Consider the following 23709-nt stretch of genomic DNA (forward strand, 5'->3'; position numbering starts at 1 on the left):
CTTTCCTTCTCCTCTGGGTATGTGAGCTTGGAAGAGGTCTAGGCCTGGGAGCATCGCAGAGACGGTCAGACGCCCCCTCCACAACACTGGGAGCACTCACTTCACTCAGCATGTCACTATCACTTCCCTTACCTTACATGGCCGCCATTTTGGTCCTCATCTTATGAAGAGTAGCCTTCAGATCGCGATTTCAGAAGCCGAATCTGAATGCAAAGCCTGTGAGGGTTCAGATACAGAGGGAGAATCAAATACATTATTTAAAGGAGAGTTAGACTCAGGAAAAGGCTCAATAGGCCTTGTACTCACACCCTTTTGTGCAGCCCGTCTAAATCTATCCCTCTCTAACTTCTTCAAGTAAGAAGTTAGAGTCTTCCATTCATTAGCATTCAACCTTCCATACTCATGACAGGTGTTAGCCAAAGAACATTCAAACCCTCTACACTTACGACATACAGTGTGAGGATCAACCGAAGCCTTCGGTATCCTCACCTTGCAGCCTACATTCACACACACTCTCACACTAACACTTGAATCAGACATTCTAGTAGAAAAATCAAAAGCAAGTCCAAATCCAGTCCACGGTAGCGAATGCCAAAACAACGATCGAGGTACGTCACCAAAAAGTCCAATAAAGATGATCAATTGCCTTGAAAAGCCAATTCCAGTCAGGAGGTAGTAACAACAATGTTGATACCACCGGCGACAGAGAAAATATGATAGAAAATGGGAATGGTTCCTAGTCCTGCCACCCAGGGCAGGCCGGTAGATCACCTGACCTACCTGTAGCGAGTGGCGCGAAATTTGAATTTCTGTCTGGGATGACGGAGTCTTAGCTAAGTATATATCTGACAGGTAAGTTGATTGTATGAAAATGACAATTTGTCGAAAATTGCATTTTTCCTAACTATACAAACCTGAGGTCCTTTAACAATAGGAAGGTAACTAGCGGCAGCTGGGACAGTCATAAGCTTCGAACAAGGGGAGAACGGTAGTTAACTGCTTGTCCGATCGTGCACGCGCCGCGCGCCCGAGAGGTGAAGAATCACTTTTGGGTGAAGAATCACTTTTGCTTTAGGCCCATGCAAAAAGTTGCAGAGTGAGGGGTGGCATGAGGTGGGACTAGTATATGTAAAGGACCTCAGGTTTGTATAGTTAGGAAAAATGCAATTTTTGACAAATTGTCATTTGTTCTGATACGTAATACAAACCCTCGGTCCTTTAATAGGAAAACTCACCTATTGGTGGGAGGAATCTGAGTCTTTTTGGTGAACAGACTGGTGTTCGTCCAACCTTGGAATGACTCCCTGGTCATAAGAGCGAGGGAGGTGTCCAAGCCTCTGTCCGATTGATTGGGGTGTGCACCGCAGGATCAATGGTTAGACCTCTGAGCCAAGTACTAAGAGAGAGGCAAGCGTATCTCGTTGTACCAGCAAGCAAGAACTTGTTCCTTTATCAAAGGCAACATAAAGTTATGGGTTTGTCTCAAGTAGGCATTCACTCCCTCCCCCTTGTTGGAGGAAGTGGAGGATATTTGCTTCTATCCCTAACTAAAGGAATAGATTGGGGCTCGGTCGAGTAGCTTACCTACATCATATTCCTTTCCAGCATGGTGACGACCGTGACCCTCTGCCCACAGGTAGAGGGAGAGAAAGATGGGGAAGAGAAGCCAGTCGCACTCTCATTCACACATTCATTCTTACAGTCACACCAAGAATCGATGCTGTTCTGCCTGCTCGGGTGCTGGGTAAGCTTACACAACATGTTGAGCAGCCACCACAGGTCCCAAGGAAAAAGTATCCAAGGACTTGTGGGCAATATCCCGAAGGTAGAAGGACGTGAAGGTAGTCTGGTTGGCCCAGACACCTGCCTTCAGGACCTGCGCCACGGAGAAGTTCTTACGGAACGCCAAAGAGGGTCCAATACCTCTGACTTTGTGGGCTCTCGGACGATTGGTACGGGTGTCGTTACTACCATCAGCCTCGTACGCCCTCCTGATCACCTCACGCAGCCAGAAAGAAAGCGTGTTCTTGGATACTTCTTTTCGGTAACCCCAGTGCTAACGAAGAGGCGTCGACACTCAGGCCTGAGGTGTCGAGTTCTCTTCAGATCGCGCCGTAGCGCCCTCATAGGACAAAGCAGAATCTCATCCGTATCGTTGTCGGTGAAATCCATTAGGGAGGGGATCGTGAAAGAATCGAACCTGTCGTCAGGGATCGACAGATTCTGAGTCTTAGCTACGAAGTTCGGGACGAAATCGAGCGTCACAGATCCCCATCCCCTGGAATGTTTAACATTGAAGGACAGACCATGAAGTTCCCCTACTCTCTTCGCCGATGCCAGGGCCAGCAAGAAGAGGGTCTTGAGGGTCAGATCCCTGTCTGACGACTCTCGGAGTGGCTCAAAGGGTCTTCGAGTTAAACTCCTAAGGACGAGAGTCACGTCCCACTCAGGGGGCCTGAGTTCCCTGGGTGGGCAAGACCTTTCGAAGCTCCTCATAAGCAAGGAAATCTTGAACGAGTTCGAGATGTCCAGTCCCCTCAGTTTTAGGACAAGGGCCAGAGCGGCTCTATATCCTTTGACTGTGGGTACTGAGAGGAGCTTCTCTCGGCGAAGAAAAACGAGGAAATCCACTACCTGCTGAAGAGTGGCACTGAGAGGAGATAGACCCCGTCTACGACACCAACCACAGAAGACGGCCCACTTCCCCTGGTACACAGCTGCAGAGGACTGTCGGACGTGTCCAGCCATCTCTGTTGCTGTGCTACGAGAAAAGCCTATCGTTCGCAAGAGATGGTGGATAACAGCCAGCCGTGAAGTTGTAGGGAGGGACTGGACTGCTCGGTGGTACCGGTCTACGTGTGGCTGGGCTAGAAGGTTGTGCCAATGGGGCATCTCTCTCTGTGCTTCCGCAAGAAGAGCCAGCAGGTCCGGATACCAAACGGCCTGAGGCTGTTTGGGAGCCACCAGGATCATCCTGAGATTTGGAGTGGCCAGCGCTCGGCTGATCACTTTCCGAATCAGACAGAAGGAAGGAAAAGCGTAGACGAAGAGGTTGTCCCAGGGGTGTTGAAGAGCGTCCTCTGCAGCTGCCCATGGGTCCGGCACGGCTGAGCAAAAAACCTGGAGTTTTTTGTTGTGCCGGGTGGCGAACAGATCTATGACTGGACGCCCCCACAGGTTGAAGAGCCTTTCTGCCACCTCTGGGTGTAGAGACCACTCGGTTCCTATCACCCTATCACCTGATCCCGACGGCTGAGCTTGTCTGCTACTACATTCCTCTTGCCTGGAATGTAGCATGCTGACAGCTCTATTGAGTGAGCCGTGGCCCACTCGTGCACCTGCACGGTCAACTGGTGTAGCGGGAGAGACACTAGGCCCCCCTGCTTGTTGACGTATGCCACTACTGTGGTGTTGTCGCACATCAACACCACCGAGTGTCCCACCAAGAGGTCTTGAAACTCTTGGAGGGTGTAGAACGCCGCCTTGAGTTCCAGAACATTGATGTGAAGGTGCTTGTCGTGATGGTCCCATACACCTGCAGTCAGCAACTCCTCCAGGTGTGCGCCCCATCCCTCGGTTGATGCGTCTGAAAACAGCGACATCTCCGGGGGGGAGTGCTAAGAGGCACTCCTCCTAAGAGGTTCCAGTCGTCGAGCCACCAGGCTAGGTCCTGCCTCACTTTCTCCGTGAGGGACACGGGGAAGTAAGGTGGATCCATTACCTGTGACCAACTCTCCCTTAGTCTCCACTGGAGAGACCGCAGGTGAAGACGTCCGTGAGGAACTAACTTCTCGAGTGACGACAGGTGGCCGATCACGACTTGCCATTGCTGAGCTGCCTGTTCCTGCCGAGACAGGAACCGGCCGGCTGCCTCCCTGAATCTGCTGATCCTCAAGTCTGCGGGGCGGACTTGAGCTGCTACCGTGTCAATCAGCATACCCAGGTACTCCATCTTCTGCTTGGGTTCGAGATCGGACTTCTCGTAGTTTATCACGATCCCCAGATCTTGACAAAACTTTAGAAGTCAATCCCTGTCCTGCAGCAACTGCGAGCGGCAGCTCGCCAGGACTAGCTAATTGTCGAGATACCTCAGAAGACGTATCCCGTGCGAATGGGCCCAAGCAGACACCAGAGTGAACACTTGCGTGAACACCTGTGGGGCAGTTGGCAGACCGAAGCAAAGTGCCCTGAATTGGTATGCCGTCCCCTCGAAGATGAAGCGGAGGTACTTTCTGGAGGACTGATGGATGGGTATTTGGAAATACGCATCCTTCAAGTCCACTGAAAGCATGAAATCGTTCTCCCTGATGGAGTCGAGCACGGACCGTGCTGTCTCCATCGTGAACCGAGTCTGGCAAACAAATATGTTCAGGGGAGAGAGATCTATCACCGGGCGCCAGCCCCCCGATGCCTTCTCCACTAAGAAAAGGTGGCTGTAAAAGCCCGGTGACCAATCCTCGACGATTTCTACAGCTCGTTTGGTCAGCATGGTCTTGATCTCCTGCCGAAGAGCGTCGTCCTTTGAAGAACCCTGGACATAAGTTTGAAGATGGACCAGGTTGGAGGTGAGGGGTGGCCGAGATTCGAAGGGTAGTAGATATCCCTCCCGAAGGACGTCTACTATCCAGGTCTCTGCACCGTAGCGCTGCCAAGTTGCCCAGTGGCTCGCCAGGCACCCCCCCACTTTCGGCAGCAGGTGAGGGGGAACGCCGTCCCTAGCGTTTCCCGCCTCGCTTCGACTTCTTCCCACCACCTCCTCGGGGAAAGGAGGGCTGGTTACGGCCTCCTTTAGCAGAAGTTGAAGCAGCAAGAGTCTTTCCTCGGGGCTTCGATGGAACAGCCGTCTTAGCAGCCGAGGAAGCGCTAGCTAAACTCTTAGGCTTAGCCGCAGTAGCTCGAGGTTGCCCAGAAACCTTCGAGACTGCCTGGTGAACCAGACGGTCACTGTCATCAGTGCGCCATCTCTCCACCGCAGCGTCCACCATCTCTCCAGGAAAGAGAGAGGAGGAACTCTCGATAGGTCCGTTGCGAAGTCCATTTACCGCCTCACGCCCAGCCCCCTTGGCTACTCGTGTAAGGACTGCGTCCCTACGACGAAGCACCAAGTTGGCCCACAGGTTTGCCGTCTGATGGGCGAGGTATGGAGATGGCCCTACCTCCACACTGGCACAGTCTCCTGAACGCCGGGTCGTCTTCGAGGGCAGAGCCCCCAGAGTCGGCCGCGACTTTGGATACTGTGAGGGACCACAGATCCAACCAAGAGACTGCCTGGAATGCTGCCATAGCGGTAGATTCCAGGCCGAGTGCCTCCTGCTGCGTGAACCAGAGGTTCTCCGACAGGAGCTGCTGCAGGGACACACCTGGAGTTAGCCTAGCTAGCTACGGGTTAACCTGTTTGGGCGGTATTGGATCCTCCGATGGCACGTAGAATCGCCGCTGTCGCTGCAGGGGAGGAGGAAGTAGCTTGGAAGACCGTCCTGACTTCAGTGAATCCTCTCGTCCAGAGACGAAATTCTCTACTTGGTCAAGGACTGAGTCTGCAAGCTCTGATCGCGGCAAACCCACCGTCAATTTGGGTTCCCTCTTCGGGCCCCAAAATGACTCGAGCCGGGCGTGGGCTCGGATGGTGGGAGCGGCGATCCTTCCCCCAGGTCGTTGTGCTGACAAATCAGCGTAATAACCTGGGCAAAGTTCCTCTGGATCTCAGGAGTTACAGCGTCTTGAGGAGTAGGACCGTCAGTCCCTCCAACAAGAGCAGCTCCCGAGACCCTCCTCCTTCAGAAGGAGGAACAGCAACAAACCCCTGACGGTCTCCTCCAATCACTTGCGCGTACGTCCTGGCTGGTCCTAAAACCATACCTGGCACGTGCGGTGTCGTGACGGGATCATGAGCGCCGCACCTCTCACGTTCACTCCTAGCTACCTTGCTCTTCCCGGCGTATCCCGAGGAAGTTGAAGGTAGTGGAGAGGCAGATCTGACGCTCCCCCCCCCGCTCGCTGGCAGGACCAGCGTGCGTGGGGGTCTGCAGCCGATCACCAACCCGCGGTGGGGATCGATCTGCAGGCCTGGCTGTGCCGCTCACCTGTGGCGAGCAGCTCGACTGAGCACGTCGACCCCGGTCCCGTGCGTCAAACGAGCTGCTGCTGGTCGCCCTATCCGCCCGGTCCCTGTGGGAGCGGCGGTCAGGTGACCTGCAGAGCTCGCTTTCGCGGTGAGACCGGTGAGCGTCCTCGCGGCTCGTCAAACCACTGGGGGGACCTCTTCCCAGCCTCAACCCGTGGCCGGTCAGAGACCGTCACGTCAACCCGAGGTACCGGCTGGTCGCTACGAGAGCATCCGCTGGCCTGGCGAGAGTCACCTGAGCGGCTCTCGACAGTCTTCTGCTCCGTGCCTCAGTCTTGACGCCGAGCGAACTCGGGCGTCTCAACTTTGGCTGCACGGCCTCCCCAAGGAGACCGTACACTCGGAACTTCTCGCGAACGAGAAGCCGAGCCGGTACCTGACTTAGCGGCAGAGCTGCTAAGGCCAGGCGAGGGAGTACCAGCTGTAGCTGGTACATATCTGGTCCCCGTCGTCTTCTTCTTCTCAGAAGAGGAGACGGGCCCTGTTCCCGAGGGAACAGGAGGACCAGCAGAAGAACCCCCATCACACCGGAGTGAGACGGGCCCTTCGAAGGTCCCGAAAGAGCCTTCTTAGGGGGGGAGGAGGCAGCCTTCTTCTTCTTCGGCTTGGAAGCCTTAGAAGTCGAAGGGGGAGAGGCGGCAGCAGACGACGAAGAAGACGATGACGACACCTTCCTCTTCTTCGTCAGCTCTTTCAGGACGGACGTCAGGTCTTCCATCCAGGCCGGAGCCGGGGCAATTGCCGAAGCAACACGGCCCGACTGCTCCTGTCCGGAAAGACCTGAGTCCGGGGCAGCACTTCCATGACAAGACGCGACGTGGGCAGGGGCAGGCACGGCAGGAACGGCAACAGCAGGAACAGCAACAGCAGGAACAGCAACAGCAGGCACAGCAGCAGCAGGAGCGTCACGAGCGGCTGGTCTCACAGGAGCAGCGCGAGCGGCTGGGCCAGCGTCAACATCAACCACAGGTACGGCATCATGGTCAGGTGTCCCAGGCGTCTTACACTCAGCCACCGTCATCCTGGGAACAGGCGGCAGGTCCAGGGGAGAACTCTTTGGGCCGCGGAAGTCCGGGGTCGGCAGCACAAAGAAACCAGGTGGAGGTGGCACGCCCCTCCTTGGCACGGCAGCGATCGGCATTTGGATCGACGCTGTCGGGGTCACCGAAGCAATATGCGGCGTATATACCAGGTGCGGAGGGGCGGCGTACCCTGGAGTCGTCAATGTAGTCGTGGTAGTGGTCAACACTCCATGAGTGACCACTGCAGACCCCGCCAACCGCTGAATCAAGCCCTGGATACTGGGGGCGCCCCGCAGTCCCAACGACGCCCACACCTGCCCAAGGTCGTCACTCACAGAAGGCACACCTGAGGGAGGAACAGTCGGGTCAATTAGAGGGGCACCCTCACACTTGGGGGAAGACGAACCCCACCCAGAGCGGACGGAAGACCCCGAATACAATTGTACATCTGGGTATCGGGCGCCCTCCTCCACACTCGACGGATCAAATGAGGAGCAGGACTCCGAAACCCCCCCCGCAGGGGAAGGGGCGAAACGTGGGGGCTGAGCCGGGGGTAGGAAGGATGACGAGGTATCCGTCACCAAAGGAGTTGCTGGAGCGCTTTCCGAAGACTCCTTGGCTGGCCTACGCCTCTTCCTACCCTCATACAGCACCCACTGCGCCTCAGACCAATTATTACACACATTACATGGATCGGTCCGAGAGCATTCTCGCCCTCGGCACCGAGAGCATAATTCATGCGGATCTATTTCCGGAAAAGAGCGGAAGCCGTCACATTTACGCCCCTCCAGCCCAGGACACACTCTACGGGCGACCGGGGGGCGCGGCGAAAGCTCCATTTCCAGATCCATTTCCATCAATCACTTCACAATAAACAAAATGAAAAATGAACAGGGTACTTACAATTTCATTCACTACCAATCAAACAAACCAGTAAGAAGGAATTGTAAACATTAAAAGCACACGACGAAGTAGCGGGCAGAGAGCGATGACGAGCACGTCTTCACACACCACGGCCGAAAGCAAAAGTGATTCTTCACCTCACGATCGGACAAGCAGTTAACTACCGTTCTCCCTTTGTTCGAAGCTTACGACCATCCCAGATGCCACTAGTTACCTTCCTATTGTTAAAGGACCGAGGGTTTGTATTACGTATCGGAACAAAAGTACATTATAACGCGTCCTGACATCGAAGATGGGCATCAGTCGCGACTTCTTGTTGGTGAGAAACGGAGCTAAAGACCTCTACTCTCCTTTCGAAGTAAGTATTTTCTCCAAAGTTAGAAATTAAGGCCAAATTTAAAGCATTAAACAGAGGGTAGTGAAAAGGGTGTCCAACACAGTGCAAATCTCACCAAAACGCTTTCGAAATTTTTACTTACGCTTGAATATTTTAGTAGATTGACGCCATATCGATGTTTGCGAAGTCGCTTGTGTCAATAAACTAACCATTTCCTGTGATAAATCCGCACACCACTTGTACCCACAGACGCTGGGCCACTTTCATCACAACAATCGGAAAACGGTCCCTTACTGGCTTGTTTGTTAATAAACAACTGTTTTGGTAGAAGACGACGACGAAGAGTGCACTTCGATAATTTTTTAAATAAATAGTAAAACATCAATATTTTACATATTTATGATGATTAATTTGAAAATATTCGTTATTGAAAAAGTAACTCGTTTCTGACTCAAATTTAAGTAATTATTTTTCGGAATTAGAACGTTCTTTTAAGTCCTGTATTATGACGTCACGATATCTTGACATTCTTACCTATTGTAAATTATTGCTTTACTCAACTTTCTTGCAGAACAGTTTACCAGTTATTCATGCAGATTATCAGCTCTTCATGTAATTGTTATAATCGTAATGCGCATATATATATCTTTATTACTTACTTTTTGGATATACCTATGAAGATGTTTTACTGCCGGATTATCGCCGTAGTGTGACGCAATCGTTTTCGGGATCCCTGGGACTCTTTTCGCACCATAAGAAATTATGGGGCCGAATTTGCTATGACCAGAAAGTCATTAAAAGAGGAAAGTTAGCATTGAGGGGCATATGTTTTGATTGAGAAAAATACAAATTTATTCAACAGCTAGCTTGTAAAAAATACTTTATTACAAAAAACTTGATTGATAACTAAGCAGCATACCCACAATGGGTTTCAGAGACAGTGCAAGCACGTTTTTGGGCAATACCTATTTCTGTAACGAACACTCGTATCAGAACAAGATTTTGCTATAGTGCATTAAACCCAGTGCCGTAATTTATAAGGGTATCGTGAATCACTAATCGTGAAGAATAACGACACTTGTCCTTGTACCAAGAGACAAAAACTCCATTATGCAGAAATGGATACGAACATGCGTAAAAAGCTCCACCTACCCTCTCCCCCCCCTCCACCGCCACCCCTTTCCTTCTTCGTTCCCGCGCCTTCCTTTCTCTTTCTCTCTGTTGCCATTCGGTATGTGTTGACCCTCCAAACTGGGTATAAGACTACACACAAAACGTTGAAATTGGTGAAATTAGGCTATGTATTGGAAGTATATATACATAAATATTAAAGCAATTTTATCATTATTGCATTACTATGACAACTACAATTCATGGAAACAGTTTATAATAATGAATCGGCGTGTGTGTGAAGCCTCCACTAATGTGGCAACGATGATTTTGCCATTCTTAGCATGCAAACATTACAGGTTAAATTTATTTCTGCAGAGTGAGGGGTGTGGGCTATGGTAATACCAATTTAACCAGTAATTAAGGTAAAACTTTAACCTAAACTAGTCCATTCCGGCAGTGGGCGTAACCCCAAAAAGCCTTGATATGGAGACAGCTACTACTTACAGATCTCGCCCAATTTTAGTGAAATTTCTTTTTTTAAGTCGATGCATCACAGTTAATAATGATATATACACGTTAAAACGAACCACAGTATCTTAATTCTATACCTTTTTATCGACGGCCTCAAGTTTTCCAAGGTTCAAAGTGACGCAGTCAATTGTGTTAATCAGTAATCACTTTATGTGTTTGTTTACATTTGTAGTCTTAACCTTTAGGTTTCCATGACCACAAGGGGCGTTGAGTAACGTCTCAGAGCTCCTACGTGGCTATGATGTTTCAATTTTTTATATGTTTATAGGAAGATATTAAAAGGAAATTCAGTCAAAAAATAAATATTTTAGTGTATTGAATATTATATAACATTATCTAATTATATTTACACAATAAAACTCGATAAAATAGGAAAAAAAATACTAAACGACATAAGGCTCATTATCAATTTTTAAAAATTAACCTTAGGGTTTTCATGCTTGAAGGGCGTTGTGTGATATCTCTAAAATATCTTTGAGGCGGTGACGTTTTCAACTCTATCACAAAACAAAATTTTTATGCATATAAAAATATCTAAATTAATTAAGACAAAATAGAACTGACGTTAATAAATATGAAAATGGCGAGTTAATGGTATTTTTACGGTAATATTCGACAACACAGATGTGCAAATAATACTGAAAACCTTAGACACTATTTAATGAAAAAATTATCATAGTTAATATTATGAAGCTTACAATAAAATAAGGTATATCACCTATTTAATGCAGCCGTAATATATAATTAATCAAATATGAATGCATTGAAAATTCCTGTAGCGTAGCCTATATCTATTTAGTTACAAGATTATTTTATGAGATATACTCTATATGCCTATTTAATTTCCTGCCAAATCATAGACCAAAGAAGTTGGATGCTTAATTATAAATACATCTCAGTGTGATGGGTCACTACTATATTAGCCTCCACTGTTTATTTATTGTGTGGTGAAACTAATCTGAATTTTAGGGCCACATTCGGTAAGATTTCATTCAACCTTAAGCCTTCCTGCACTAGCTTTGAATGAGACCAAGTTACAGTGCTAAGGAGATTAGTAACCTACTTAAAGTCAAGAAACCTTGCATTTTATTCAACAATAGTGCAGTTAAGAAACAATCAACTGTATTTCCTGTACCAATTCTTTAAGGGTGATGCCACACGGGTTCACAAAGACGCATTTAAAGTTTTAATACATATAATTAATATTACAAGAACAGAACAATTATTCAAATTACGTTAAGAAGCAAGAAAAACTAACACATTACTGCAAAAATTATTAACAAAACGTTACGTTACTTCGATAGAAATAAAACTTAAATGGCAAACAGGATCTCAGAATATCCTAATGAAGAAGTTAACTGCAATGGCGACGACGATTCACGAGGTGATGTGGCTGGATTCTACAAGAATATCTTCTTTTACTTGCCTTCGTGGAGTCAGATGCTCGAATCAGGGAGCGTCACCTTTCTACCCTAGAAGAAAACTCGGGAGGAGTATATTGCATAACACAGTGTCACATATACAAAATTACAGGGTTACGTAACAAACATCAACTTAAAAACAAACATCAAGTGCTTTAATCGTAACCCAACATACAAAAAAAAGGGATTTCGTCCAGAAGGCAAGCATAAATTACTGGCATGTGCCCTTACAATAAGAAAATAATATATACATAGTCTCCACAGGAAGAAGTTTGACAACACTAATTATACGTCATCTAATTATATAGAGATGGACAAAATATGCAAAAAAATTGGTTTATTACTTTGAATATCAATGTACTAATTTATACCAACTCATTGCTATAGTTAATATAATAAAACTACTTCTGTGGAGCAAAATAATCATATAACGTATTTCCATAGAAATTGGGAAATTTTATTCAAAACAAGTACTCATAAAAAACTAGGAAATTTTATTCAAGGGGAATAAAATGGCAATTTTTTACATTCTCCCCCAAGAAGAATCATAATCAGAAGTAATCACAACTGCACCCAAAATTTAAATCAAATATACATTTAGAGTACATCCATAGAAATTAAATCCTTTCTCTCTTGATCACAGCGGATTGCTGCTGCACGCCGAGGTCTAGTACCATTCAGAGGCACACTATCTGGCTCCTGAGTTACAGCACTATCAAATTCCATCTCTGGTAATTCCAGAAGTACGAGCTTTGTGATTGATCTCATGTATAGTTTATTATTCACTCTCACTTCTACAGACCTAATCACACCATCAGACGACGGGAACAGCTGGGTAACCTTACCCAATGAGAGGAGGGATCTATAGCCTTTACCCAGATGATCTTCTAAGTCTACCATCACTATGTCCCCAACTTTCACATTTGCAGAGAGATTATTACTAGAATTATTATGTCTCTCTCTCAAGGACACTAAATAGTCTCTTTTCCAAGAGTTCTCAAATTTCCTTAGCACTGATGATAATCTAAAATATTGTGCTCTAAGATCACTTGAACTCATGAAATCTGGGTCATCAGTTGCTAAATTGTTAAGAGGAGGGGAAATACAAACATTTCGCCCATAAAGTAACATGGAGGGAGTCAAAGCCTCACAATCTCGATCAGAGGAGAGATAAGTCAGTGGTCGAGAATTTATCACAGCTTGAAACTCAACAAGTAGAGTTCTCAACTCTTCAAAGGATACACGTTTGTGATACAAGGCCTTCGACAAACATCCTTTTAGAACACCAACAAGGAGTTCATAAAAGCCTCCAGACCAGGGGGCTCGCGGTGTAATGAACTTCCAATTAACACCATTGCCTTCAAGGTATGACTTTACCTCTGGTTCCTCCTTAATTTCCTTAAGGAAATTATTAAATCCAACAAAATTCCTACCATTGTCAGATATAATCAGACTCGGCAGAGAATGATACGCTGCAAAGCGTCGAATAGCCAGTAGGAAATCGGAAGCAGTCATGGAATGAATCAATTCAAAATGAACCGCCCTGCTCGTAGTACAGGTAAATAGACATACAAAGACCTTTTCCTCCAAGCCAGTCTCATGATCAAAAACATTAATAGCACCGGTATAAATCAACTCCTACTGATTGGAAAGGTCTATCATATCTCACTCTTTCTGTGGGTAATGGCGGGGGAGGGGGCAAACACAACCGTTTCTTGGTTAACTTCTGACACAAAACACACTTGGACAGAATTGATTTGATAACTTGTCGTGCTTTAGGTACCCAAAAGGTTTCTCTCAACAATACCAGTACAGAATTGACACCACAATGGTGATGATGTCTATGCAAATGTTCAACTATCAACACTGTTAAATAACTTCTGAAAGGCAATAACATTGGGCACTGAGTATCATAAGACATGGAAGCGTTTTTCATGCGACCCTGAGACCTAACTAGGTTTTCTTCATCAACAAATAAGTTTAACTGATTACACAAGTTCTTAACATTCATTTACACTCCATGTGAATTCTTATCACAGAGGTACATTCTGGTAGTAGAAAAATGTTGCTTCTGTTCAAGGAGGACAAGTGCTTTCATTTCGTTAACAACAAACTTAGAACCTTTACTGCACTTAAGAAAAAGCAATATTGACCTCATGATATGTTTAACATTACTTAAATTACTATAACGTGGGATGTCAATTAATGGGGTTGGAGGGTGAACAAACTTAGGTTCTGAAAGAATTTCATTAACATGCACAGTTTCTGTAGCTAATGATTGGGGATAATCACCAGTTAAAAGCCATTTAGGGCCATTCCACCATAAGGAATTTTGCGCTAAATCTTTACTATTAATACCTCTGGATAGAATATCAGCTGGATTATCCTTAGAGGGGGTATACCGTAGAGGAAACTTGAATTCATTAATTTCAGTGACTGTTTCGTACATAGGGAATTTTACTATTATTGTTCTTCACCCAACAAATAGAAACCATGGAGTCACTCCAGAGAGTGCAAGAACTCACTCTTAAATCATCATTCTGCATTAATCTTTTAGCAAGTTTCGCACCCAAGGACAAGGCTGTCAATTCCAAAAGCGGAATAGTCTGTTTAGGGTTTGGTGCCACTTTACACTTACTGACCAGTAAATTGCTTACACTTCTCTTGAAATCAATCACATAGGCAGCAGCTCCATATGCCTTGTTAGAGGCATCACAAAATACATGTAAGTGGGAACATTCAGGATGTACAACAAACCTAGGAAACTTTAAACTTTCTACATTTCTAAAACACTTGCAAATTTCATCAAACCTTGAACATAATGATTCTGGCAAAGGGTCATCCCACCCGTAGTTACTCCACAAGCATTTAAGAAAATATTTACCTCTCACCTGTATTGGTGACAATAATCCTAGAGGATCAAACATCCGAGCTACTACTGATAAAACCTTTCATTTGGTTAAAGGTCCTTTATACTCACAATTTACTTCCTTCAGTGACATCTCATCTTGTGCTAGATACCACTCTAAACCCAAAACGTTTACTCTTTCTTTGATAACATCTATGGTTCTGTTAAACTCTGAATCATTACTGACCCATTCTTGTAGAGGCATATTAGCGTCTTCAAGAATCGCATTTATTACTGTATACTCATCCATCAAGACTGACACATCCTTGTAGGTTTTACTAAAATTATCTACATAGAAATTCTTCATCAGAGATGATGCAAGGGGATTATCGTGTAAAGATAAATGATGAAAGAGGGTTTGCTGCAAGAGAAAGGGGGAGCATGTAGCTCCAAAACAAACTACACAAAACCGGTAAGTTACAGTAGACTTCAAATCGGAGGGATCAGTTATCCATTGAAATCTGCAATAATCACGGCAGTCAGGTCAAATGCCTATCCTTAAAAAGGCTTTACTGATATTCTGAAATCACGCTACTGGGTTTGTACGGAAACTCAACAGGGCATCGAAAAGTTTAGTAGTTAAGAGGGACCGGTTAATAAACAATCATTTAAGAAAGTTCTCCTTTAGCCTTTGAAGAAGCATTAAAAACTATTCGAATGGGAGTTGTTTCTGAATCCTTCAGTACAGCATGGTGGGGTAAATAATGCCCTATAATAGGGGAGCCTGAAGGAATTAATTCTATAAACCCAGACTGAACGTAATCTTTGATAACCTTATCATAATGAGCATACAAGGAGGGGTCAGATTCGAATCTATGTAACAAAGAAATTAATTGACCAATGGCTATTCTATAGTTAACAGGCTGTCTACTTTCATCTTTAAATGGTAAGGACACTTCATATTTATTGTCAACCCTTTTTACTTTATCCTTAAAACACTTTCTTCAGGACTAATTTCAGATTGACGAATACCAACACTTTCTAAATCCCATAATTTTCTAACTTCACAACAAGAATTAATAGGGATTTCCTCTACTTCTATTCTTGAACAACATACATTTGATGTAGTAATCTCATTAGATTCTACATTGTCATAAGACCAACTAGGAAGAGGTCCAAAAATTAGTGCACCACCAGAACTATTCAATATCTGTATTCCAGAGCAAAGTTGACTGTTCTGAATGAATTTTCCATAGTAATCAGCTCCAATGACTAATTCTATACCATTTACTTCATCTGAATTTAAATCATTATCTGCTAATTTTATGCCTTTACTCTTCAAGAACGCAGCTGACTTACTTAATCCTGGAGAATAGATTCTGGAATTAACTCTGTCGAATGCAATGGCATTAATGACAGTACGAATCTTACCTAGTCTTACCACAACTCTTACTATATTACAATTTACTTCCATGGCATCACTGCCAAATGGTTTTACCTTTAAGGCTACTGTTGCTATGGACGATAGACTAAGCTTATTGGCTAATTCCGTTGCAATAAACGTTCGCGGCGCACCAGAATCAAAGAGTGCTCTCTCAAAGGAACGATGTCCATTCCCTGACACAATTACATTAGCAGTAGGAAGAGCAGTCTGAACAGAAATCTTATTAGTCTGAGAATTATCAATTCCCAAAGAAGCAGTCATAACTACTGGGGAATCACCTTTACTAACATCACCTTTAGAATCATTATGAGATTTCCCAGAATTAACACTTTATTTACTAACATTAGTACTATTTACACTCAACTTTGGTGGAGCAGGATTAACAGGGTTTTCTGTTTTCTTACAAATCATCGGGTAATGAGGCCCATCACATATATTACATTTCGGCTTATTTCTACATTCAGATTAAATGACCTCCTTTGAGGCAAGCAAAGCACAATCTTAAATATTTAACTCTGTCCCTTCTACTATCAATGGATTTGAAAGTCTTACAATCGCGAGAGGCATGGCTCGATGAGCAAAAAACACAATTATTGTAAGGACTACTATTACAAGGTTTACTGTTACTTGGTTGTGCTCTCTGCACGTTTTGCACATTTGAGGGAATCACTTTAGAATAGTTGCCCTGATCCCGTTTTCTCTTATTAGAATTCTCACCTTCGTAACAAAATTCCATTAATTCACAAACATATTTCAAACCTGAGGAAATTTGCTTTAAATCAAGAGACATGCTATTATGTTTATTAGCTATAGCCTTACGTGTTTCAGGCGCTAATTTCTCTCATATTATTCTAGAGAAAACGGGGTTCATGGCCTCTACATCTAAATTCAATGTGTTCATTTGTAGAATAATCTTCTCATATTCCAATTTGAACGTGTTCAAATCCTCTATTGTATGACTGGGAGGGACTAAATGTATTAATTTGGACATAAGTCTACGTTTCAATTTTTCCTTATTATCATACTTCTCCTTAAGGGTCTGAATAGCTACTGAATAATTGGCATGAGTGACAAGCAAACCTTCTATGGCTTTAAAGGCGTTATCCCTTAAACTAACTCTGAGTGTAGAAAACTTAATCACATCGGAAATATCCCTACGATCGTGAACTAAACTGTTAAATATATCCCAAAATGCAAGCCATTCTTCCTCCCCACCGCTAAATTCAGGTATCTAAATTGCTGGGAGTTTAGGGGGAGGGAGAGGGTTAGTGGGAGCCGAAGGAGGCAAAGCGGGCCGTTGATCTATATCTCCCGTGTCAATCTCGCTCATAGTTTTCTGTGTAGTAGCAATAGCTTTCCTTACACATCTAGTTATTGTTCTATAACTTCTACATAACCTCTCATATTCACTATCCTGTGAAATAATCGCCACCTTCTGTGACCAACTATCTTCAAATCGTCGTAGACCCTCAGTAAGACAACGTTCATACATTACAAGGGTCGTTTTGGTGTATCAGTATCACCAATGCAGCTACCTACCTCATCAAGCAAATCTTGTAAGGAAATAATTTCCCCTTCAATAATTATCCTAATCTTGGAATCCATTATCTTGTTAATGGATCAATAACAAACTTGCACAAATATCAAAAATGTAGTATGGCAAATTATCTAAACCTGATTGAAATATAACATCCACTGAATGCTAGATAATTTGACCACGTGGTCTTCATCAATTCACAAGATACATCTGGTCACGAAAAAAACCTAAGTTCAAAAAATGGCTACGAAATTCAACAAGAATTTCTTCACAGAGTAATCACTAAATACGAACAATAATGTTCCATAAACAACAGATTACTTGGTAAACACTCCAAGTAATTCAATACCTTACCCTGCTCACCAAATAACTTTGGACACGTGCCAGCTATACTAAAATGACTTTAAAGCCAACAATCACCAACGTGAACATTATCGCAAATTACTTTTTAACATCCAAAAAAATCGTTTGTGAATCGTTATGGCATCCAGTTCGTTCGAAGGACCAGCAAAGAATGTGGTGAAACTAAACTGAATTTTAGGGCCACATTCGGTAAGATTTCATTCAACCTTAAGCCCTCCTGCACTAGCTTTGAATGAGACCAAGTTACAGTGCTGAGAGTTTAGTAACTTACTTAAAGTCAAGAAACCTTGCATTTTATTCAACAAAAGTGCAGTTAAGAAACAATCAACTGTATTTCCTGCACCAATTCTTTTAGGGTGATGCCACACGGGTTCACAAAGACGCATTTAAAGTTTTAATACATATAATATTTAAAGAACAGAACAATTATTCAAATTACGTTAAGAAGCAAGAAAAACTAACACATTACTGCAAAAATTATTAACAAAACGTTACGTTACTTCGATAGAAATAAAACTTAAATGGCAAACAGGATCTCAGAATATCCTAATGAAGAAGTTAACTGCAATGGCGACGACGATTCACGAGGTGATGTGGCTGGATTCTACAAGAATATCTTCTTTTACTTGCCTTCGTGGAGTCAGATGCTCGAATCAGGGAGCGTCACCTTTCTACCCTAGAAGAAAACTCGGGAGGAGTATATTGCATAACACAGTGTCACATATACAAAATTACAGGGTTACGTAACAAACATCAACTTAAAAACAAACATCAAGTACTTTAATCGTAACCCAACATACAAAAAAAAGGGATTTCGTCCAGAAGGCAAGCATAAATTACTGGCATGTGCCCTTACAATACGAAAATAATATATACATAGTCTCCACAGGAAGAAGTTTGACAACACTAATTATACGTCATCTAATTATATAGAGATGGACAAAATATGTAAAAAAAAAAAAAAGTGGTTTATTACTTTGAATATCAATGTACTAATTTATACCAACTCATTGCTATAGTTAATATAATAAAACTACTTCTGTGGAGCAAAATAATCATATAACGTATTTCCATAGAAATTGGGAAATTTTATTCAAAACAAGTACTCATAAAAAACTAGGAAATTTTATTCAAGGGGAATAAAATGGCAATTTTTGACATTTTGAATGAAAAATTAATTAGATATATATTCTTTTGACTTACACTTCTAAGGTGTTTCTAGACAAAAAAGATCAGTAATATGCTAATATCAGGCAATTCCAACCCACAGTTCAATCAATAGCTGCTCTGCAAGTACACATAGAAACAATTAACTGAGCTTATCCTTTTTCTCAAGATGGTATTCATCTTGAAGGCTAGGCCTAAATTTCATGGGAACATAAACTGCACAGTAATCATAACAATTTATGTACAAAAATAAAAAAAGTAACGTGAGCTATGCAATAATGCAAGGAGAGAGAGAGAGAGAGAGAGAGAGAGAGAGAGAGAGAGAGAGAGAGAGAGAGAGAGAGAGAGAGAGAGAGAGAGAGAGAGAATACACAACAGAACTTTCATTTCTGCCTGAAGAAATTAGAAATTTGCATCGCTAAAAGAGAGTGGAATATAAGTGTGGAGACATTAAAAAACTCTCATATAAGACTAAAACTTTTTCTTAAAAAAAAAAGATGAAGGGACACCTCACTGTATAGAATAATATATATTACAAATACTACATGGATGATAGAAATAAGCTGTCTACAATATAAAATTGTATTATAATACAAGATAATATAAAACAAGTTAAAAGGGATAGTGAGCTCAGAATGTGTTCACAAGCTCATAACGAATTTTATCAACATTGCCATTTTGGCGTTTTTCTCGTCAAGTTGGGCGATTTTGTATATACATTTTACTATGAAAATTTGCCATATACATGCCCTCTAAGCTTAAAGCCCTTCTTTTATGTGCATCTGATGCTATAGCTCTCGATTATTTTAGCAGTGAGGAATGGGAAGTAAATAATGCGACGACCTGAGGTTTTATGTTGTTGTTGTAGGAAATATGCATTGGAATAAATTAGTTTCATGTCGCTATTTTCTGAAGCTAAATTGCAGCTCTTCAGAAAGCAGCCACACAGGATTCATATAGAGTTCCCCATGAAAAAATATGATTAAAATGACGAATAAAAGACTATATAGACTGAATGCGGTAACGAATATTTTTTACATTATAAAATTTAGAACGCTAATTTTTTGGCTATATTTGGAAGATGATTAAACGCTCGTAAGAAACCGATGGCAACGCTTATTGTTGAATTTTTATCGTTAACTGTCTGTGATTAACGCAGCTGTCATGATTTTTTTCAAGTGATTATCTTCAGCAAACAACTAGTGGTAATTAACCAATAACCTGTTTACAGTTTAACCATCTATTATGATACTCGACATTAAATTACAGCTAACGGTTCGGGATTAGCGTAGCGTAGGCTTAGGTCACTTACGATGTTTGAAATGGGTAATGAAATTATTTATTCCCAATATTTTGTAACAAAGTTATGCTACTTATTCTTTTATTCCATATTTATCATGAGCACTGAAAGAGAGTTAATAGACATAGGTAGGTAGGTACTTCGTATAGGCTAGCTTGCTAACGATGTGATAGCCTACATAGCCTATGTACCTAACTAGGCCTATTCTTTGTCGGGAATTACTAGGTACCTATTTTATTTTATTTTGTCATTGTCGGGATTGATTTTATTTTACTTTGTCGGGAATTATTGTATTGTCTTTTGTCGGGAATTATTTTACAAGGGGGAACAACCGACTGGACTCACCGATCCAGTTTCCACCGCATGTGAAGCCACCCTCCGAAAAAGTACTTTAACACGTCCTGACACTGGAGATGGGCATCAGTCATGAGTTGTTGGTGGTGATAGCAGGAGCTCAAGACCTCTACTCTCCTTTTGAAGTAAGTATTTTCTCCAAAGTTAGAAATTAAGGCCATATTTTAACATTTAAACACAGGGTTATGAAAAGTGTGGCTAACGCAGTGCATGCTACACTCATGACGCTTTCAAAATTTTTACTTAGGTACAACTAAAAGTTTAGAAGATTGATGCCATCTCGATGTTTGTGCAGTCGCTTGTGTCAACAAACTTCCCATTTCCTGTGCTAGCTAAATCCGCACACCACTTGTACCCATAGACCCTGGAGCACTTTCATCACAACAATCGTTACCGTTACCAAACAGGATTTTTTCTAAAGTCCCCAGTACATTCACTTACCCTAACAGCCTACGTGTTCGAACTGTGAACTCGGCCAAAACAGTAATCACGGCATTCTAGGAATTCTAGGAATTTACAAGTAACAATGGATGTTAAAAATTATCGATAAAAAGGTATACTACTAGAATGTTGTTCGAACGGTAAAACTTTACAAATGTAGTGTTCTTATTGGTAAGTGGTAGACAGGGCCCCAAAATAATTAGGCTATGACCACGTATAGGCAAGCAACATCCTAGGCTAGCAGTGTCCGTATGAATAACCGTGTAGACTACCGGAATCATGTAGTCTCTTGTTTGTAGTGTAAGGGGTTAGTTTATTCAAGGAAAAAAAAAATTAAGTTTTGGTACATATACCTAACACGTAGCCTAGGCCAGCCATGTCCGAATGCGGGATGTTTCTTAGGTAGGCAAGTAACATCTTAGGCTAGCGGTGTCAGTTTGTATGTAGAGTAAAGGGTCAGCCTCACCGCCGTTTTCGTGGGTTTCCCAGTGTTAATTGGGTTTGTATGTAGAGTAAGGGGTCAGCCTCACAGCCGTTTGTTCCGATACGTAATACAAACCCTCGGTCCTTTAACAATAGGAAGTAGCTAGCGGCAGCTGGAACGGTCGTAAGCTTCGAACAAGGGGAGAACGGTAGTTAACTGCTTGTCCGATCGTCGCGCGCCGCGCGACTGGGAGGTAAACAAATCACTTTTGCTTTCGGCCGTATGTGGGAAGGACGTGTTCGCCATCGCTCTGCCCGCTTTGTCGTTTGCTTTGACTTTGAGTATTTGCCTCTCTTTCTGTATAAATCAGGAGTGACTGTAAGTACTTTTACAATTCTATTGATCTTGCAATGAGTGAATTGGAAGAAATGGAGATTCACCGCGCCCTCCAGTCGCCCGTAGAGTGTTGTCCCGGGCTGGAGGGGCGTAGATGTGGAGGGTTCAGGTCATTCGTTGACGTGGACCCCATGAGGTTTTGTACTCGTTGCCGGGGGCGAGAGTGCTCCCGCAACGAACCTTGTGTCATATGTGTTAATTGGTCCGAGGCGCAGTGGGTGCTGTACGAGGGCAGGAAGAGACTTAGGCCGGCCAAGAAGTCATCGGGAAGTCCAGTGACTCCTTTGGTGACGGACACTTCGTCCTCTTTCCTGCCCCCGGCCAGCCCCCACGTTTCGCGCCTTCCCCTGCGGGGGGGGTAGCGGAGTCCTTTTCCTCTCTCGATCCGTCGAGTGTGGAGGAGGGCGCCCGCTACCCGGACGTACAGCTGTACTCGGGGTCTTCCGTCCGCTCTGGGGGGGGTGTTTCTTCCCCAGGGCGTGAGGAAGCCCCTCCAACTAACCCGACTATTGTCTCCGCAGGTGTGCCATCAGTGAAGGACGACTTGGGACAGGTGTGGGAGTCGCTGGGACTGCAGGGAGTGCCCAGCATCCAGGGGTTGCTTCAGCGGTTGGCGGGGTCGGCGGTGGTCACTCATGGTGCGGTGACCACAACTACCACCACAATAACGACACCAGCGTATGAGATGCCACCACATCTGGTATATACGCCCCATATAATGTCGGTGACACCCACGGTGGCTATACAAAAACCAATTGCTGCCGTGCCAAGGAGGACGGTGCCACCACCACCTGGATTTTTTGTTTTTCCTTTGCCGACCCCGGACTTCCGCTGCCCAAAGAGTACCCCCCTGGACCTGCCGCAGTGCCACGGATGACGGTAACTGCCGACAGGACGCCTGGCTCTCCCGTGGTACCTGCCGTGCCTGCCGTACCTGTTGCCGTTCCAGCTACTCTTTCCATTTCAGATCGGCCTGCACATTCCCTTTCAGATGTTCCTGCCGTTCCTGCTGTTCTCGAGACCCGTTCCTGTTGTTCCTGCTGCTGGTGTTGCGTCACAGTCTCAGGTCTTTCCGGACAGGTGCAGTCGGGCCCTGTTGCTTCGGCAACTGCCCCGGCTCCCTCCTGGATGGAAGGACTGACGTCTGTTCTGCGGAGCCTGGCGAAGAAGAAGAGGAAGAGGGAAGAAGGTGTCGTCGTCGTCTTCATCGTCTTCTTCGTCGTCTGCTGTCCTCTCCTTCCCCTTCGACTTCTAAGGCCAAACAGCCGAAGAAGAAGAAGGCTGCCTCCTCCCCCCCTAAGAAGACTCCTTCGGGATCTTCTAAGGGCCCGGCTCGCTCAGGCGAGCTGGGGAGCTCTTCTGCTGGTCCTCCTGTTCCTTCGGGAACGGGCCCGTCGCTTCTTCTGCAAAGAAGAAGTCGACGGGGACCAGAGTTGCACCAGCCTCGGCTGGTCGTCCTCACCCTGGTTGCTAGCGGTTCTGCCGCTAAACCAGGTTCCGTACTTCGGCCTGCTTCTCGTTCGCCGGAGAAGCAACCGACTGTGGACGCTCTTCCAAACCAAAGGAGGACCGTCCAGCCAAAGTTTTGACGCCCGAGCTCGCTCGCCGTCAAGACAGCGGCGCGGGAGCAGAAGACTGGCGAGAGTCGTGCACACGACTCTCGCCAGGCCAGTGGACGCTCTCGCAGCGATCAACTGGCTTGCTCGGGCTGACGTGACAAAGGTCGCTGACCGGCCACGGGTTGAGGCGAGGAAGGAGTCACGGCCGCCGGTACCAGCCACGGCTGGTACCAGCGGTTTGACGCGCGAGGAGGACGCTGGCCGGTCTCGGCGCGAAAGGGAGCCTAGCAGGTCACCCGTCCGCCGCTCCCGATGGGACTGGGCGGAGACGGTGACCAGCGGCAGCTCGCCTGACGCTAGAGATCGGTCTCGACGTTCTCAGCCGAGCCAATCGCCCCAGGCGAGCGGCAAGGCTAGGCCTGCTG

General features: G+C 44.8%; 1 protein-coding gene, 1 long non-coding RNA gene and 1 pseudogene across 2 annotated transcripts in view; 2 read left to right on the plus strand and 1 right to left on the minus strand.

Moving 5' to 3' along the window:
* Window positions 1–10231, minus strand: part of LOC135210835 (zinc finger protein 501-like) — a 46590-nt gene extending 36359 nt beyond the window's left edge. Inside the window, exon 1 of the mRNA XM_064243710.1 lies at window positions 10108–10231. The gene's annotated coding sequence lies outside the window, so the exon portion shown is untranslated. The remainder of the gene's footprint in view (window positions 1–10107) is intronic.
* LOC135210838 (uncharacterized) overlaps window positions 8361–23709 on the plus strand; it is a 160218-nt gene continuing 144869 nt past the window's right edge. The window contains exon 1 of the long non-coding RNA XR_010313581.1: window positions 8361–8407. This is a non-coding gene — a long non-coding RNA (uncharacterized LOC135210838). The remainder of the gene's footprint in view (window positions 8408–23709) is intronic.
* The window catches only part of LOC135210644 (zinc finger protein 665-like), a 63770-nt pseudogene continuing 59970 nt past the window's right edge, over window positions 19910–23709 (plus strand).

Source organism: Macrobrachium nipponense, chromosome 4 (genome assembly GCF_015104395.2).
Source record: "Macrobrachium nipponense isolate FS-2020 chromosome 4, ASM1510439v2, whole genome shotgun sequence".
Classification (NCBI taxonomy): Eukaryota; Metazoa; Arthropoda; class Malacostraca; order Decapoda; family Palaemonidae; genus Macrobrachium; species Macrobrachium nipponense.